This window comes from Podarcis tiliguerta, assembly GCF_965153285.1.
Source record: "Podarcis tiliguerta genome assembly, chromosome: 6".
Lineage (NCBI taxonomy): Eukaryota > Metazoa > Chordata > Lepidosauria > Squamata > Lacertidae > Podarcis > Podarcis tiliguerta.
Window position 1 is genome coordinate 40,507,905 of NC_139539.1, and position 17,973 is coordinate 40,525,877.

General features: G+C 44.8%; 1 protein-coding gene across 4 annotated transcripts in view; it reads right to left on the minus strand.

Annotated features, from left to right (window-relative positions):
• The window catches only part of CNTN2 (contactin 2), a 68,540-nt gene extending 67,649 nt beyond the window's left edge, over positions 1-891 (minus strand). The window contains exon 1 of one of the 4 annotated variants that reach the window (XM_083445531.1): positions 639-891. The gene's annotated coding sequence lies outside the window, so the exon portion shown is untranslated. Of the gene's footprint in view, positions 1-284; positions 526-638 lie in introns of those variants that run through there. The other 3 variants (XM_083445533.1, XM_083445530.1, XM_083445532.1) reach the window with 3 other exon arrangements.
• Between the last annotated feature and the right edge of the window lie 17,082 nt (positions 892-17,973).

Below are 17,973 nucleotides of genomic sequence, written 5' to 3' on the forward strand. Positions count from 1 at the left end.
ACTGACTGGCGACGCTCTTGGGCACCTCTCCCTTGGCACCGGCAGCCCCTTCCCTGGCATCCGTGCCATGCCCGTGCCATGCGCCCACGCCAAACCCTTTGCCATCACTAGACAGCCCTGCTCGGGTGCGGCGGCGTGGCTGAACGACTGATGTCATGATCTCGATCTCTCTCTCGCTCCCCTCCCCCTAGACTGAAAGTTAGCTTGCACCTTCCGGAGCAGCCCAAATCTTGGGAACAGAGTCAGGGGAGCCTAAAAGGACACCCCGCGCCCCCTCCTCCTACCTTGGGCAGAGAGAGTGGCTGGATCGGCACGTGTATGCGCGTGTGGCGTGCCTGGGCGAGGAGAGCCCGGGAGCTCTCGATGCAGCAGCAGAAGCAGTAGCAACCTTCCTCTCTGCTGCCTGCCCTCCTTCTGCAGGTGAGCCTTCGCCTTGTGCTGCTGCCTGCCTGCCTGCCTGTGTTATGTGTGCGCGCCCTGAGCCACTGCAGCATCTCTGCATTAGGATGTGCTCCTCCCTTCCCCTCCCTTTCCCTGCGCGCTCCCTCTCCGCCCCCCCCCCGCAACGTTCCAGGGACCTAGAGAGAGAGAGAGAGAGAGATGGGGGCACCCCCTCCCTCCCCCCTCTCCGCCGTTACCTCATTTGCCAGGACCAGTCAGCGCCTGCGAGAGTGACTTGCAAGCAGCATCCATAATGCGTGGTCTTCCTCAGCTGGCGCGGCTGCTCCCGGCTCAGACGGTCCCTTGCAACACTTGGGTGGGCGGGAGGTCGGCTTGCCCTGGGCGCACCCCGTGGTGAGAGCTGCGGGGGGCGGGGGACGGGGACATATGGTCGCGCGGGGCACGAGAGGAGGGGAATCTCCGGCTCGGCCCCTCCCCTGCCCGTTTACATTCTTAGGCAATTCGAGATAGCGGGGGGAAAAATCCAGACTTCCAACCCCGCCCACCTCCGGCAAATATTTAATTCCATAATTGCGTGTGTGGCACAGGATATAATTTGCGGCATGCAAGGGCCAGCCTCGGAGGCGCACATCCTGCTGAAAGGCGATTTCCCATCTCTGGCTGGCATTCTGCAAGTGCTGCTGCTGGGCCTGTTTACCTGTATCATAGGAGCCAACTATTAGGGGCCAAGAGGTATATGCTCCCCCTAAAATATTTGAGGGAGCCACCCCTCCCCCAAAGTTGATGGGCATTGCCATTCAAATGGTGTGCGTGCACCATGTTATGTGGGACAGGGCTTACCTGGGCCTCCCCAATATTTTATTCTAGTTGGCACCCTTGACCTAAATCATCTATTATCTATTTCTATCTCTATAGCTATCTGTCTCAAGGTGGGCAATCCCACTGGGGATTGTCCCCCTGCTAACTTTATTGAGGACCCTGTTAACATGGACCAGATAACCACATTCAGTGCTTAATACGGAACCCAGAATTCATGCTCAGAAATCTGTGCTTCCCAAAATAACAGGCTAGTGTTTTTATTTCTTTCTGAGATTGGAAAGTGTGTTGGAGCATGTGCAGAGAGCAGCATTTCCTCACTGCTGCTGAGTCAGTCTGCTCAGCCCACTCTGCTGCCATGCAGCTGCAGGGAAGAGAGTTCTTTCTAATAGGCAGCCAGATGTGCAAATGTGATTTGCCATGGCATGTAGTGAGCCTTGTGTATGGAGTATGTCCTATATGAACACTAAAACATTAGTTCTCAAACTACATAGTGAGGTAAAAAGAGCCTGGTCCCCTTGCCTTTAATGGCAGCCGTTTGGCTGATTCTTTTCAAAGGTATGGGGTGCAGGATGATTCGGCTAAAATCTGAGGGGAGGACAATGCAAAATAGGCATCAAATACAGAAATGGCATGGAGGAAGAGAAATATGTTTATTGAACCCCAAAAGTTTCAAGTATCTTCTTTAGAGGCACTTTTTGGTGCAACCAACTGGATGCTTTAGGCTCCAGCTTTGTTAAAAAAAGGTTATTGAGACCCAAGAGACAAACTGGTTGCACCTATAGTGTCCCTAAATAAGATATTCGATAAACATTAAATATGTTTAATAAAGTTTAATAAATGGGGTTTTCTGTGCATCTGGAGGCCCCCCCCCTCTCACCCCCCCCCAATTTGGAGAAGTCAGAGATAAGGTTCATAAATGCACTGTCTGGTAAACCAATGTATTTTGAAGCCTACAGTAGTGAGGTATCAGGCAATGCAACAGATTAAATTCTTGATTTGCATTGCTTTGTGAGGCACAAACTGCAGTTCTATACACTTCTGTGTTTACTGTGATGGAGGAAATTGCCACACAGATCTTCTTCCCTCTTTGTTCTTTTCTTGGTTTCTTTTTGCTCTGCTGTATGTGTTGTGCTGGGACCAGTCCTGACATTTGGACAGGGCTGACAAATTTATATATTACTTCCCACTACAAAATATCCCAAAGCAATTTACAAGCAGAGTAAAAATGCAATCATTAAAAAAATGTGTAAGCATGTTAAAAACATCACAAAATCTTCATCAGCGTGTTGAAAGCTACTTAAGCATGTTAAATGTTACACTTATTTCAACTTGCATTAAAATGCATAAGTGTTTGTTAAAGAGATTTCTCATCCCATAAACATTTTGTGCAGGACAGAAGACCTTTCCGTGAAGCAGCAATAAGCAAGCAGTTGCTTGGGGCTGTAGAATCAAGAGGAGTGAGGCAGAGGAGAGAGAGAGAGAGAGAGAGAGAGAGAGAGAGAGAGAGTTTAAATCTTACAAATGAGCTCCTGAAAAAGTGGGGGCAGTCATGTAGACTTTTTCTGAAATGTGATCAAGTGAGGATTGCGTGAGGCCGGTGCCGCTAGTAGTACACATGGTAGTAAGGAAATGTTGTTTCTCGTTGCCCTAGAGATCTGGTCTTTAGAGAATACTTGTCAACTCCCAGTAGACAGATGAACTGCAAGTGTTTTTTATGGCCAGCTTTCGAGTGATTCATATTGCTGTAATAATATCTCAAATATTAATGGGTTTACTTCCTATCATTCTGCAGAGGGAGATGCTGTATTGTCCTGCTGGAAGGAAAAGTAAGAAATAACTATATAGATACACACACACACACACACAGAGAGAGAGAGAGAGAGTAGTGGCTGCTGCCCCTGCTTGCTCTGCTCGTGAACCACGCTTACCCGCCAATCCCCTGCCAACCCTCTTTCACCACACCTGCCTAATCCCTCATCCCTTTACACCTGACCAAATCCCCTGCCTTTACACCACACCCATTTCCTTGCCTATTCCCTCACAGCTTGCCCCAACCCCTTTTAAAGGAGGGTGGGAGGCACGTCAGAAAGTGGGCTGGCAAACTGCTCTCTGAAGCACCTCTCCCCTTCTGAGAAAACGCACTCCAGCAGCATCTAATAGTGAGGGGCTGCCATTTCAGAGTGACTTGGCAAAGTGCTTCCCTTTCCACCCCTGTTAAACAGCTTACCTGGGCTGCCTGTCACCTGCACTGCTTGCTGGCTTTTCTGCCCACATGTCATTTTGTTGTCACACTGGAGTTGGTGTGGCCACCTGCTGGTGACCACCTGAACTACAACATGACTACAGCCTTACATTTTTCTGTCTATAGGAAAAAGTGCATGTATGTATTATGGTGTGCATGTATGTACATGTCTGTCTATCATCTATCTATCATCTATCTATCTATCTATCTATCTATCTATCTATCCATCTATCATCTATCTATCTATCTATATCATTTAGCTATACATGGACAGATACATGTCTACACAGAAGCAAGTCTCATTGTTTCCAGTGGTGTTTACTTCCAGGAAATTATGTATAGAATAGCAGTCTTCCAGTATAATTCTATGATTATCTAATCAGAAAGATGTCCCATTGAATTCCTTAGGGCTTACTCCCAGGTAAGTGGGTATATATATTTGCAGCCTTACATTGCAGTCCAAACTTAGTAGATCCCAGATTGACTAAGCCTCTCCCTGCCCCAGAATTCTTGGCATGTGGAATGGGGAGCTCTGCACAGGTGAGTGATGTTGAAGCCTAGCTGGCTGGGCCAGGGGCAGTGCATCCCATTTCACTGCCTGAGGAGAACTGGGAAGGTATTACACCCCTGTCCCCAAAGCCTGAAAGCTCCCTTACCTGGATTGTGTGGCAGCACCCCTGAAGATGCTGCTTCTTTGGGTTCTGCTGCCTGAGGCAGCTGCTTCAGCTTGTCTCATGGGTGGGCCAGATGTAGCCAGCTAAGTTTGGCTTCAACAAGCCTTTTTTCAGGCCACAGCTACAGTTCAGGTTTACTCTTGTCTGTTTTACAAATGTCTGTTTTGCCTGCTCCTTCTAGTGCTATTGTATTTGGTCTTTGTGTTGGGTCTTCAGTCAGTGGGATCGTTGTCCGATCACATTGAGTCTTCCGTCAGGATGCATTGCAGGGGATCAGACCCTTGGGTCTTTTTCAACTTCTATTATTCTATGTTTCACTTCCTTTATTGCAATCTTTCCAGATCTTGAGCTCACCCATTGGTTTTCTAGATCACGACAGAAAATTAAGTAGCTGCCATCTTGTTGACTGGGCCAAATCTGTGGTGTTATTTAGGGGTGGTGGCAATAGTGGGGAAATCAGCAAACTTTCTTGAAATGGGAGGAGCCCAAAATTCCCAAATGTTGGATTGGCAGGTGTTCTGCCCATGCATATTTTCGTGACATTGCAAGATGGGAAAGAGAAAAGTTTTCTGTATTCAGTTTCCAGTGCAGTAATAACGTGCCTGTGCTCTGCTTTTACATGTTATCAAAGCGCTCCAGACACTATAGGAAGGATACAGGTGCTGCAAACGGACAGTGTGAAGTAGTGGTTAAAGGGCTGGACTAGATCTGGGGAGACCCTGGTTCAAGCCGGCATGAATCTCGTCTTCTGCCTGTTGTTGTCCCTCAAAGCACAACCCATTTTGCAAGGTTGTTGAAAGGGTAAAAGTGGTGGTGAAAAACTATGAGTTCTGTGGTGGAATGCAGGGATATGGATGTAAATAAATAAATAGATGCATGCATGGAAAGTGACTTGGCATGCCTTGGATCACAAAAAGTGTATTATTGGAAAACTTCATTCTTTGCTGTTTTCATTGTGAACAGTTACTATAGGGGTTCTCCAAGGAACGTGCTGTTGGTTTCCTTGACATCTGAACATAGTAAATCAGCACATGCAATTTGTGTGGCTCCTCTTCCTGAAGGATCCTTTAGCTAGGGATAGCTGCAGGTGCCTTCTGTCCTGAGTTGTCGTATAACCTTGCTCTGGCAACTTCTCCATTCACTCTCCTGTGCTAATAATTCTGTTGCAGCAAATGGTATAGAAAGCAGTGAAATCTAATGCTGCTCCCAAAAGGATTCACCCTCCCTCTCTCTCTCCCTCTCCTCACACCATCTCTTGGAATGCTGCTCTCAGGATGATCTAGGAGAAGATGGATAGACCCATGTGTTTCTGTCAGGTGCCTCCTGCCAGACAGCTAATCACACAGATGGAAACTTCAGGTAGCTTTCTCTGACCTGTGAGGACTGACCTGCAGCACAGAGTGGGAAGAAGGCGGCTTGAGAAGAGACCTCTCACCTTCCATTCCATCTGGCAGACCCCACCCTTTCACCATTGTCAGTTTCTTAATAACGTAATTGATCAATGGGCATGGGACTGTCGGCTTTGTAATGGCTGGCCATTTCAGAGGAGTAATTAATGCACTTGCATGACCCTGTATCAGTGGCAGACACTTCAAAAGTACACAATCCTTTTGCTTTGAGAGATTGTATTACATGAGAATGCCCCTGTGACGTCAGGGTTCACCTCCTATGTAGGAAGGCAATGATAAATAGAGAAGTTTCTTCCATAACTCATTTCCTATCCACCTGTTTCTTTATCGACTAGTCACTGAGATCAGTGGTACAGTTAGGTAATGTTAGACTGGACTAACAGCACAGAGTCAATGATCTTATGGAGACCCATTTCCTGTTTCATCAGTAAAGGTTATTACGGTACTTCCTTCAAGATGCTGTAAGACCTAAGTTATCCCTGTTTGGGACTCTCCCACTCATTGTGTGCCCTGGAAATCTGCCCTGAAGTCTGGCTTTGACAGCACCACTGACTGTGTTATCTACTGACTCCTATATAAACACACACACTACATTCATTTAAACACAAAGCTGCCTCTTTTCTCAAGTACCCGTCTCTTCTCTTTAGTGGCTTTCTCCCCCCCCCCCCAATTTTTGTCCATTCCCTTTAAAAAACAAACAAACATATTTCAATTCAGTTTGTCCATGTATAACTCTTGTTTACATTATGTGGTCACACAGCTTAGAATTATCCTGGACAGAATTAATCTGGAAGCGGGTGGTGCTGTGGTCTAAACCGCTAAGCCTCTTGGGCTTGCTGATCAGAAGGTTGACGGTTCGAATCTGCGCAACAGTGGTGAGCTCCTGTTGCTCTGTCCCAGCTTCTGCCAACCTAGAAATTCGAAAGCATGCCAGTGCAAGTAGATAAATAGGTACTGCTGTGGTGGGAAGGTAAATGGCGTTTCTGTGCACTCTGGTTTCCATCACGGTGTCCCGTTGTGCCAGAAGTGGTTTAGTCATTCTGGCCACATGACTCGGAAAGTTGTCTGCGGACAAACGCCGGCTCCCTCAGCCTGTAGCGAGATGAGCGCCACACCCCATAGTCACCTTTGACTGGTCTTAACCGTCCAGGGGTCCTTTACCTGCAAAACATTCCCCTTCCTTGTGTGCAAGAATTGGATATGCCCCCATCAAATATGAAAGGTGTTCTGACTAAAGTATACTGCTGCTTTAAATTTAAGAACAACACATATAGCCCAATCTTATACATGTTTACTCAGAAACAAATCCTGCTGAGTTCCCCAGTAAGCATGCAGACAATTGCAGGTTTCGTTTTAGCACACTTTGTGTGAGACACAAAGGGAGCAAGCAGGGGATGGATGGACATTCAGCTGAATATCTCTTGAGAATCTGACTGGTGAACGAAGGATGGTGGTAAATTGCCTGCTTACTTCTTTTGTGCCAGAAAGAGCAATCTGAAGGAGAATTGGAATCAATCCAAACTCCCACCGGAGTAGGCTGAGGTCAGAGGAGAACGTGGAAGGTTATTTTGCCTTAAAGAGTGGCTCAAGCTAATGCCCGCGAACATCTCTGCCGGCATCGATCATGAAGACGAGGCCAGTTCCATTCCCTGTTCAGTTGCCTCTACTAATAAATGTCTTCTGCTTCCTCCATAAAAGTTTCACACAGTGTTTGTGTGAGAGAAAGATTAGAGACCCAGCAGAGCAAATGCCCAGAAGTAATTTCTCTAGAACCAGAACAGACTCCATCCTTCCCCCTCCCCCTCATAATGGCTTGTCTGTGTACAAGAAAAACCTTGTCTGTTTTATTGGTATCTTTTAATTCCCTTCATTGCAGCTCCTTATGTTTCTGTCTGGCTGATTTGTGTTTATAGTAAGGTGGCTTCCCATGCATCACAAAATAGAGGATGAAAGGTGTCAAAAGTGGAGACAGATTGGCATAGACTGATGTACATATATTGATGTGTATGGGGTGTTAGGGGAGGGGTAGTACCTGCCAGGCTTCTTCTGGGGTAATTTGTCCACCTTTGGTCCCCACCCTGCACTCAGCTCTCACCTGCGGCTCCTAGAAGCTGTCAGCATGTGACCATAGCCACACCCTGGGAAACAGCTTTAACTGGTCAGCTAAACCAGGTGAGAGTAGTCGATGTGTCTCAAACCCTCTGTGCATTAATGACTTCCCCTTGCCTGTGAAGTCAGGCTCTGGTAGATGAGGCCAACAGATGAGGCCAAGAGTGGGTCCAATGGTCAAGAAGGTGGTTTCTGCATGTGTTGTAGAGGGAAGTGAGGGGCAGATGGGGCTCATCAACCTGGGAAGGGAGCCATGTAAGAGAAGAAATACTCTGACCCCAGATCTCTGATGCCTTGCAGTTATTTGTCAAAAAGGCTTCAGGATTTAACCCTGAGTTAAAATCCATACCCGATGCCTTTGAGAGAAGAAAGGTCTAAGGAGTAAACCCTTCACAAATCCAGAGTGGAGCCTTTAAACGGCTGAATGGCGCCTTGTACACTTCCTTCTGACAACTCCTGGAGCCAAGCTGCTGTCAAACGTATTGCTCTGCTTTCCTTTGGACCACATCAACGAAGCCCATTGTCTTGTTGTCTGGGCAGCTGAGGACCTCCATACACACTGCCCAGGCTTGTGCCCTGGAGAGGTCACTTCGGTGCTGCTAACATAGCGAAAACAATGTGGGAGGCAGCAGTTATGAGTTGCCGGTCTCTGCATGGCACGTGCTGTGATTCTCCAGTGGTTTGATTTCCCCCTTGGAGGTGCACTCCAGTGTATCTTGAGACAGACAGATGCCAAGTATGTATGTATGTATGTATGTATGTATGTATCAATCAATCAATCAGTCAATCAATCATCTATCTATATCTCTCTATCTCTATCTCTATCTATCTATCATCTATCTATCTATATCATCTGAAATATGTAATTAGTGGGGGAAACTGTGCATTTTCTCAGTCTACTGTCCAGGTTCTAGCAGTTGATGGGCAACATCAAGACTCCTGTTCTTCCTTCATAGGGGCTTTGGGTGGCATTCAATGGAGCACCACAGGTTCCCATCCCATCCCATCCCATCCCATTCTAATCCATAGCCAAACTGCTATCTGGCACTTCCTGTGCATTTCCGCAGGGCAGCATCTTGGTGTAAAGAGATGGTGCCTGGAAGACCAGTAGGATGGAGACTAAAGGAGGCTGAATGTGCTTGGTGGTTCAGGGTGGAGTTTGATGGGCAGATAGAGTGAACAAAGGAACCTTTTGAGCCAAGTAGAAAGGAACTTGTCTGCTTATGCTAGCACTTCAATCTGATATTTTACTCCTCCCTGGAGAGCCTGAGGAGGCAGCTAAAACGCCATATCAAGCCCTGAGACCTGACAAGCTTGTTGAAAGAATCCTAGGCTGCTGGGATTTGTAAAAGAAACCAATTCCTTCCCAGAGCCTTGTTTTGCCTGGGCATTGCTGGAGCTGAACGGGGTGTGGGAGACTCTGATATCTTCATCCGATTAGTCAGATCTGAAGCAATTACAACTTCATTAGCTAAATAGGCTCTTCTGTTTCCCACCCTCACCACTTCAAGGCTTTGCCCTTGGGATCCTGCTGTTAAGAGCTGCACAGAGGAAGGCTAGAGTAGGAGGAGGAGGAGAGCTGCATGGTGCTGGCCAAGATAAGGAGAGAAGAAGCATTGCATACAGCTCATTTGTCAGGCCTGAAATGGAGAAGGGAGATCTGGGTTGAAAAGGAGCTATAAGAGACATCAATTTAACATGCTTTCAGAGACTCATAGTATATGGAGGGACCTTCAAGATCATAAAACACTCCAGGGGCCAGCCTTAGGTAAAAAATGAGGGGACAAACTCAGGGGGCAGAGGGTGGGAGGCAGTGGTGGCAGGCCATGAAGTGAAGAGTTTAAGCAATGAAAAAGGACAATATTATAAACAGTTTAAAACAAACTACAGTCATAAGAATAGGATGGGTCCATCTATCTGTCTGTCTCATGTGTCAAAGGGCAGAGTAAAGAGATACATCTTCAGGATTCATCATGCAAGTTGAGAGTTCCTTCTTCCATGTAATGATTTAGATTTGCACACATTTGCATAAGGGTAAAAACAATATTTCTGAAGCAAGAAGTGTACTCTTTGTTTTTATATGACACAAAAGTTTCATAGCAAAAAATCATTCTAGAAGATCATTCTACATGTGTGAGGGAAGGCAAGATGCTTCTTTTAAAAGGTCACCTACAATTTTTATATTGTACTTGTATAGAGCTTTCAAGTTTTCAAAGTGCATCAGATGCATTATCTATTTGTAATTCAGGTTTCCTATGCTTCATTTTGCAGGGGCGGCTTTCTTAAGGCCATACAGTTAGTTCACAGTAGAGGTGAGATTTGAGCTAGGGACCTCCAGATTCATTGTTTATTCTCTTAGCTACTACACCAGCTCTCATAAGCATTTACATCAATAATATTTTTTCTATAGAATTAGGAATGGACACAGGTGGGGAGCCCCAGGTAGTCAATTAGTATAAGTCGCCCACAAATCATCAGAGAAAACGAAGGGTGGAATTCAGTGGGGTATGTGTGTGAGAAATGCAGTAGGACTTTCATTCCACAGACCTCCCCCAAACCTGTTCTGCGTTTCCCCCAACCCCACAGAGTAGATTTAGGGGGCTTGAGCAATGGAGGTGGGATAAAAGTCCTGTTGCATGAACAGACCTCATTCCATGAATGCCAACTACTTAGCTGAATTCTGTCCACACATTGGGAATCTCCATTATCCAGGAGCATATCAATTTGAGACCTCTCCAGGGGTATCTAGTTGGTCAGTTAGAACAAGATTCTGGACTAGATGGGCCACTGGCTTAATTTAGTGGGGATCTTTGTATGTTCTTGTTAGACCCTCACTACATTCATAGTCAGAGATATAAAATAGTAGAAAATGAATCTGTATTCCTTGGTGTGATGGACACTGAGCAGTGTAATATTTTGGAATGAGAATTCTGGGATGGACAAAGTCCTCCTTTGTCTGAAGTCATGACCCAGTGTTCATTTGCCAAGCAGAGCTCAGCTCTTAGGTACAATGGGGCTGTTATCTAAGTGGATCCATGGGATGAGAAACCAAGGAGCAGGCAGAAGCTCACAGGAGCAATCAATATAAGGTCTATTTCGTAGGCTTTTACTTAGATTGTGCTATTCCTGAAATAGAGAGCAGCTGGGATCTAACTGGATTGCCTTGGGGAGTGAAATGATATTTAACTATTATGGTAACGCGACACCCCTTGAGTGGGTTGTCATCAGCATGGATTGAATGGGGACTGGGGAGGGAGACTGCGCCTTCGGAGTGCAGATGAGAACTCCTGCCTTTTTGAAAGCATTTTGCATTCTGAGTTCTTGACAGAAAAGGCCCTCCATTCTCCCCATCTTCTAATCATCCATTGCAAGCGATCTTTTTCACATCACTGAGCAGTTCTTCAAATGAAAAGGAAGCTGTGCAGCTACTGAACAGAGAGCGGCACTTGTGTGTGTGTGTGTGTGTGTGTGTGTGTAGGAAGAAACACCCATAACCATTTAACAGAGCACCAGGGTCTTCCAATCTCTGGGCTGCTCCATCTGTTAATATAATTTTCCAGAAGGCAAGATTTCACTCAGACCTTCTCCGGCTCCTGTACATTTATTGGCAGCTGGCTTTGCTCCTTCCTAAATGGATGCTTGCTTATGCATCACCTATATGATTTCCCCTTGCAGTCGTTTGTCAGGTAGCATATGCCATTTCGAAATGGCAGAAGGGCAGAGAGATGACCGAAGCAGTACAGATCGTTAGCTGCACCTCGGGAGGACAGCCTTTGAAAACCACTCTTGCAATGTTTTCAAGCATCGGGGTAGCTTTTGACTTTTTGTTTATCTCCCTTGTATCAAAAGGTGGTTTCACTCCATACTACCCCAGGGTGGCCAAGTGTCCTACTTTACAAGGCATTTGAAGGCAGTGCTCTATTTGAAGGACTATCCAGTCCAAGTCCTATTTAAAGTGAAAGAAGCATAAGAAGCAGCCTTGAAGTTGCCCATTGACACTTAACATCTGGAAAACAAACTGAGCAGGCACAAAGATCACCTGAGCACAGCCTTCCCAACAATGGTGAGCTGTACTGCATTTCTATTTAAGTTAGAGTTATCATTTTTTAAATTTGTGCCTAAGCATAAAAATTAACGTATACAATTTTTATGCAACTCTATGCCCTCTTTTTTTCCATTTTCCTTTTGACTTTGCGTAAGTGGCCACACTATACCACCCAAAGATGATGTGAGTTTCCTGGTTTGTGTACTTACCACGGGAAACTGTAGCCCATCAGGACCTCCTTTTAGCATTCTCCCATAATAATTGCTTGTTTGTCAGTGATAGATCTTACATTTTAGCATGCACAATATTGGGCAATTTGTGATATGCCAACTTACCTTGCAGGGTTTTTGTAGGGATGTTCTGAGATGATGGGGATGAAGTACCTTGAACATTCCAGGAATTATGTAAGTATTTATATCATCACCATTAATATTACTAGCCAACTGACAGCAAATATACAGTTAACTTTAATTTCTGGTGTTGATTTTGCCAACTGGGCTTAGTAAACCAGATGCTAAAAATAAATGACGTATAACTTTTCAGAGCATTTCCATTAGAAGCCACAAAACACTACATATGGCAGAACTGTTTGATGCAGATGCATACATAGTTACAAGAAAGCTAATATTGAAAGTGTTCTGTTTTATCACTCACATTTGATTTAATAGCTTTTTCGCTTCGAGCACTGCAGAAAACAGAAGAAAAAATAGTGAGCAAAACATACCAACATTTATGCCAGCACTGCTTTTTTTTTTTTTTGCATGTAAAAGTCAGCCATTTTGCATGTGAAATTTGCTAAGAAAGCATTTGCCCGTGAAACCATCTCTGCCAGCTATTTATTTAGTCTTTGCTGCTCCTTTTCAAAAAGAAACATCTTTGGCTATTTTCAGCAATGATAGCTACAGCCTGATCCTCAAGAGCCCTGTGTTCAGTGATATGAGCAAGGAACTGATCTATCTAACCATTTTAAGTTCCAGCTACCAACCTAGCTGCGGGGCCATTCTTCCTCTCTTGCGTAGGAGACAAATGAATGTCGTACTTGGCATCTCTTCTGAACAATATTTTTATTATGTTTAGTGTTCTCTATACAAAAAGAAAATCAGTTTTCTTTACAGTGATTCAAAAACATTTCTGAATATTTTGGCCTTTTTCAAATCGCTCATGCAGTCCATATATTAAACATGTCTCCGTAGTCTGTAAAGCTACTCACTGTAAGTCATTCTTTACAGTCTCAGATATGCATTCATCTATTGGAAAGCAGATTAACACAGAATGTCCTTTTTTTATTTGTTTAAAAAGAAGGCAAATAATTACATAGAATGTATTGGAGCAATGGGGAGGACTTTAAGGAACAGGGTGTGTGTGAGAGTGTGGATATTTACAAATTAAAAACAAACAAAACAAACAGAAAGCAGTACAATAATTTGTTGGTGGTGTTTGAAACCTCCATAGTGCAAAGGGTGGTCTCTCCGCTTTCATCGGTTCAACACGAGGGGGTGGGGGCCCAAGACTGCCTTCTGACATCACGATCATACCATGAAATTTGCTTGAAAGGGACAGATCAAGAGAGAGGCACTCCTGGGTTACATGGAGAGCCACATGACATTCTGGATTTCTTACTATCAGAAAAGTCTTGCTGGCTCTTCTTATTTAAGATGAGCTGCAATGCGTAAAAGAAAATGGATTTCACATTTTATTACTATCATTATTATTATTATTGCTTAGCTGAAGACTTCTGACGCTAGCATAGAATTAAGCCTGGTGCAAGGCATGCTTCCTTTATAGGTCAAAGTCAATATTCCACATTTCACATTCTCTACATTCCGGGAAGTGAAAGTAAGGTTTGTTTTCTTTCCTGCAGCTGCTATAGCTGAGATGAGGGGAAAGGCCGCAATAGGTCATTATGAGTCAGGTGAAACACGTAAACAAGAAGCTGAGCCCTAATGGAAATCAATGACTGGCACTCTCCTCGGATATTCCTGACAGGTAGCAGGGTTGTATCTTGTTTAGACACATGAATCCAGGTCATTATAGGCAGATCGATGGCAGGGGTCAGGACTCTGTTATGCTAGTTGACCTGTGGGTCACTTCTACAGGGTGGTAATTGAGTGGAAAGACAATGTCAGGATTGTCCAAGATCATGTTTCCTTTGCTGTAATTGTAGCATCACCAGCACACAAGGCAGAATATGTGTCTCCCCTACTCTAATGTTCCACAGAAGGTGACGGTGTTCATTTAACTGCCAAACTGCCGCACACAAAATAAGCTATGGAGATTGCCTCCTCTTTGAACTTGCTGGCTCAACTTAGCAAGAGTGAAGGCAGGCAACAACATCTGGAACTGCCTGCAATTTCCCCAAAACATGAAGGATCTGCATAACGGACACATGGGTCAGATCTTTATTTGTAAAGTTAAAAATGGAAATAAACCTATTATAGTTTTCAACACAAGCCATGAATGGTATAATGGGTGACTGAGTGGCATAGCTGATGTGGTTACACGACCCAACATCTCAATAACCTCTGGAGTCAGGAACAGGAAACTGTTCAAAATGTCAGATGTTACTACACCTGCCTGGTATGCAGGATGAGCATAGGGGAACAGGTTCCATATCTGTTGTGATAAGTTGGCAGTGTGCTCTTTCACTAGTCCTTACGATTGGAATAAGGATGGGGAATCTGTGATCATCCAGATGCTGGGCTCCAACTCCCATCGGCCCCAAGCAGTGTGCCCAATGGTGAAGGATGATGGAACTTGCTGTGGTCCATCATCTGAAGGGCCACAGGTTCCCTATCCCTGTATCTCAGCAGCCTTAGCAGTCGAGAAGACTATAGATGATGTTTCAACAATGGCTGCCTACTTCTCTGACTGTGTTGCTTGCACCACACTCAATTCTTAAAGTGGAACACGTCAGTGAAGATTTGTTCAGATTGTTAGTCTCTTGGATGGGGCTAAGAGGACTGCTAAAGGCAATTCCACAGGAAAATGCTTGTCTCCTAGCATAATGAATATTAAGTTGCAGAATTGGACCTGCTATCAGGTGTAAGACAGAAGAGCAGAATTCAAATTAGATAGATGGATCTCTCTCTCTCTTTAGTTCACTCTCTCTTTAGCCTATGCAATCAGGTCTTCTTGAGGCAGTCAACTATCAAACTGGCCCCAAAGTCAGTGAGCACCCTATGGTATTTGAAACCTTGTGTCTTGCCCCTAGCTTAACAAAGCTTGCCACATCCCTCTCAAATATTTTATCCCATCCAAGTGCTAAGTAGGTCCAACACCCATTAGCTTCCAAGATCAAATGGCATCATGTGTGTTCACAGTGGCATGGAAGTATGCCTCTGAAAACTTAACTAAAAGTAGCATCTACAACACAATATGCATTGTGCCTGGTTTCATAGCTGCATTTAACAATAGTCTTAGATGTTATTTTATTGTAAACGCATTGCTGTTGATGGAAGCGACCTCAAATACTGTGCATGAGACAGAGATATAAACCTTTTCAATAAAATACAATAAAGTCTACTTATGGCTGTCTGTTCTATAGCAGTGGTTAAAGAAGCCGTCAATGCATGCCACATTTTGTCCATTGTTTGGTTTCCCTCAATACTCAGCAACGGTAAGAGCCTTTCCAGCTGATCTCTTTTCATTTTGCATAAAAGCATTTGCTGCTCATTCAGACTCCCAGATGTTGTTGTTTTCAAGGTAGAACTCTGTATAGGAATGTTGCATATTCTCAGCACTCAAAACTGTATTTCAAAACTGGGAAATACAATCTTTCTCCTGGGTAGCATGCAATGTGCAATTCTTAGTGGTGTGTGGAATGTGGCTAGTCAGGGCTGGTAGCTTGGCCCCACAACCATGGGAGCCTGGAACCATGGGTGCCATGTAGTGTGCATGGCCCTGGCACCTAAATTTGTGGGTGTCCAGTACCTTCATGGGGAATTTTGTGGGTGTCCAAGCACCCAGGACCCCAGGGAGTTGGCACCTATGTGGATAGTGGAAGCATCTACTGGGTAGAGGGAGACATTAGTGGGGACAGCCATCTCCTCACACTCACCAATTTGTGACATTTTCAAATTATGTCATTCTTCCAATGCTCTGGAGTCCTTTGGAAGCCCAGGAATGTCCCCATAGTCCAAGGAGTGGGGAAACTTTGGCCCTCCAGATGCTCCCCAACTACAACTCCCATCAACCCTAACAAGCACGGCTCATTGCCAGGGATTATGGGAGTTGTAGTTCAGCAGCATCTGACAGGCCCAAGGTTCTCTACATCTGCAGTAGCCCCTTAAAGAAGGGCATACAGCAGCAGGTGTCCCCCTCTGTAGTAATGCCCCAGCAGTTTGTGCTGTTTTCTTCTTTGAATGCAGTGTGCTCTTGCATTAGAGCCCATAGATTCCAAAGTTAAGAAAAGCAGTGAGCACACACGTAACTCTCCCTTGCAGCTGAGGTCCCCTTCCCCATCCATTACTAGAGGGTGGGGTAGCGTACTACTCATACTGGACTGGGGATAGGTTGAGTACCTTGCTGCAGGAAAAGTCCAGGCTTCTAATAATTCGGAAAGGCTTCCTTAGCTTGTCTAAACCCATCTCAATACACATCCTTAAATGGCTCCAGGGCAGGGGTGAGCAATTTGCTCTCTACTGGGAAAACCATACCCACATTTATACAAGGGCGCCCACAGAGAATACAACAAGGAATGAGTTACTGGCAGTTCAATGACTTTTCAGGGAAGGAACCTATTTAGTTGATTTATTCCTTATGAGAGAATTCAAGCCTGATAAAGAAACATCTCACCAAGTGTTCTTGGCTTTTATTTCTGTTACGTTTATATAGGGCTTTAATAATAAGATATGTAGCTTCCGAACTCATCTCTCATCTCTTAAGCACAAATCCATTCCTGAGGTAAGTATACTGACTATAATGGCAAATGCTAACAATATTTTGTCAACTGTAAGTTAGACTTATTCTTTCTGCTGCAGTTAAAGGAAAGCAAATGGCCTGGTACTGGAGCAGGTTTTGCAAATAGCATTGCATGCAGAACCCTGTCAGATCTGGTTTCAGAATTGCCTTCTAAAAGAACACAGCCATTTAATGTTTTTGTTAAAATTCAATCTTTCCTCAGCTTTCATCAAACTCCTGCAAGGCATCTCTACATCCACTAAAAGTTAGCCCACCCGCTTAGCCACAATGTTTTTCAAACAGATGGTATGAGGGAGGCTTGGGAGGAAAAAACACATGTGCACAGAATAGGATTGCAGGCACTGCTGGCTACGTACGATAGACTAAATTTGGTTGTTTTTAAAAGGTCTCATATAAAGCTGGCTACATATGCCTGGTTTTATCTTGTGACTTGTAGATAGGCCAAAGTTAGCCAGGTCCATCTATATAGGAATGCTGCCTTAAGTTTAGGGACAGTATACATAATGCTAGAAATTTGTAGTTTGTGGGCTGGATTGGAAAACATATGTGTAGCATTTTGGGAGGTGCCACTTTCAGTGGTGCCACTGTGCAAACAGTTCAAATGCATGCAAAGTGCATTTAGTTGTGTTGCAGTATGCTCTCAGTGGTAGTGCGTGTTTTCTTGCGAAAGGTACCAAGTTGCGTCCCTGGCACCACCAGAGAGGGTGAACCTGTGGTCACCCATCCATTTGGTGCCATCTCCCATCCACTCCAGCTAGCATGGCCAATGGCCAGGGGTGACAGAAGTTGCAGTCTGGCAACATCTAGAGACCACAGGCTCCCTATCTCAATGTTAGAATTAGGGGATCCTTTTAATTTGATCAAATTGAAGAAGAAAAATTGACAAATCCGCCAGGGGAGTAATTAAGGATGCAAAACTATAGGGCCAGGAGATACATTTACTGTACCATTAACAGATTGTAGCCTGTTTAAGGAGTGGTTTGGAACAGTAACCCCAAGCCACAACCTTTTGTTGCCTGGCTTGACTCACAGCACAAGCTTCCCTAGGTTGGTGACAGCTTTCTTGCATTTGAGATTTCATTTAGCTGATTACTTCTTAAGTCTCGACATCTCCCAGCCTCTTACTGAATACATTAAACCCCATTTCTGCATTTTATGCCCATAGGCGTAGCCATGATTTTTGTTTGGTGGGGGGAAGAACCGAGTTATCTGTGGCACAATTGATATTTTTATTTATTTACTTTTTTGGAGAGGGGGCGGCTAGATGCCCCTCTGCAGCTATGCCCATGTCTATGCCCATTCATTAGAAACACCCTTGTTAGCAAAGCTACCTTTCAGGCAAGCCAGTTTGAA